The sequence below is a fragment of the Petromyzon marinus genome, chromosome 51 (assembly GCF_048934315.1).
Source record: "Petromyzon marinus isolate PM22_M1 ecotype Great Lakes invasive population chromosome 51, UKy_Petmar_22M1.pri1.0, whole genome shotgun sequence".
Taxonomy (NCBI): Eukaryota; Metazoa; Chordata; class Hyperoartia; order Petromyzontiformes; family Petromyzontidae; genus Petromyzon; species Petromyzon marinus.
Window position 1 is genome coordinate 1,225,652 of NC_133717.1, and position 2,196 is coordinate 1,227,847.

Here is a 2,196-nt window from a genome sequence, read left to right on the forward strand (position 1 = left end):
CACAGTGGAGCACACTCACACAGAGTGGGGCACACTCACACACAGTGGAGCACACTCACACAGAGTGGGGCACACTCACACACAGTGGAGCACACTAACACAGAGTGGGGCACACTAACACAGAGTGGGGCACACTAACACAGAGTGGGGCACACTAACACAGAGTGGGGCACACTCACACAGAGTGGGGCACACTAACACAGAGTGGAGCACACTCACACAGAGTGGGGCACACTCACACAGAGTGGGGCACACTAACACAGAGTGGAGCACACTCACACAGAGTGGGGCACACTCACACAGAGTGGGGCACACTCACACACAGTGGAGCACACTCACACAGAGTGGAGCACACTCACACAGAGTGGGGCACACTCACACAGAGTGGAGCACACTCACACACAGTGGAGCACACTCACACAGAGTGGGGCACACTCACACAGAGTGGAGCACACTAACACACAGTGGAGCACACTCACACACAGTGGAGCACACTCACACACAGTGTGGGGCACACTCACTCAGAGTGGGGCACACTCACACAGAGTGGGGCACACTCACACACAGAGTGGAGCACACTCACACACAGAGTGGAGCACACTAACACAGTGGAGCACACTCACACACAGTGGAGCACACTCACACAGAGTGGAGCACACTCACACAGAGTGGGGCATACTAACACACACAGTGGGGCACACTCACACTGAGTGGAGCACACTAACACAGAGTGGAGCACACTCACACAGAGTGGGGCACACTAACACAGAGTGGAGCACACTCACACAGAGTGGGGCACACTCACACACAGTGTGGAGCACACTCACACAGAGTGGAGCACACTCACACAGAGTGGAGCACACTCACAGTGGAGCACACTCACTCACAGTGGAGCACACTCACACAGAGTGGAGCACTCTCACACACAGAGTGGGGCATACTCACACACAGTGGAGCACACTCACACACAGTGGAGCACACTCACACAGAGAGTGGGGCACACTCACACAGAGTGTGGAGCACACTCACACAGAGTGGAGCACACTAACACACAGAGTGGGGCATACTCACACACAGTGTGGAGCACACTCACACAGAGAGTGGGGCACACTCACACACAGAGTGGGGCACACTAACACACAGAGTGGGGCACACTAACACACAGAGTGGGGCACACTAACACAGAGTGGGGCACACTCACACAGAGTGTGGGGCACACTCACACAGAGTGGGGCACACTAACACACAGAGTGGAGCACAATAACAGAGTGGAGTACACTCACACACAGAGTGAGGCACTCACTAACACACAGAGTGGGGCACCCTCACACAGAGTGGGGCACACTAACACAGAGTGGGGTACACTAACACACTGAGTGGGGAACTCACACAGAGTGGGGCATACTAACACAGAGTGGGGCACACTAACACACAGAGTGGGGTCCTCTCACAAAGAGGGGCACACTAACACAGTGGAGTACACTCACACACAGAGTGGGGCACTCTCACACACACAGAGGGGTACACTAACACACACAGAGTGAGGCACTCACTAACACACAGAGTGGGGCACCCTCACACAGAGTGGGGTCCTCTCACAAAGAGGGGCACACTAACACAGAGTGGGGCACACACACCGTGGGGTGGTCTCTCACACGGACTTTCACACGGATGTTGAACTTGTTGCACCGTATGTAGCCAACCACGCTAATCAGAAGTACGGGGGAAGGACAATAAAGTAAACAAAAACAGTGTTGTAAAGAAATTAGTTTTCAATCTTAAAAGGGCACAGTGGCTTCATAAAATCAGAAGAGTGTTGCAGGTGTAGTGGAGTACGAAGGTGTGTTGTGGAAACAACGTGATTACATGGGGCCCATTGAGGTCGTCGAATATGGTATGTTCACCCGTCGCGCCTTAAAAAGTTTGTATTGCCGTATCACGCGTCATCTCCCATCCCAGAGCAGCCTGTATTGGATGTGTCCGACGAGTCTGTGAGGAGGTCGCATGTGTACGCGCCTCAGAAATCTGCCTCCCGTGTGCCTGCAGGACCATCCCTATTGACTCGACGAGGGGGTTCTGGCAGGTTTGCTGACCGGACGCCGGTTGACCGGCTGCAACCTTGAGATACTGTCCGGCCCGCGCAGGGACGAGGGACGGTCCCGCCGGCAAATGGTCGCTGGGACAGGGACGGGTGTG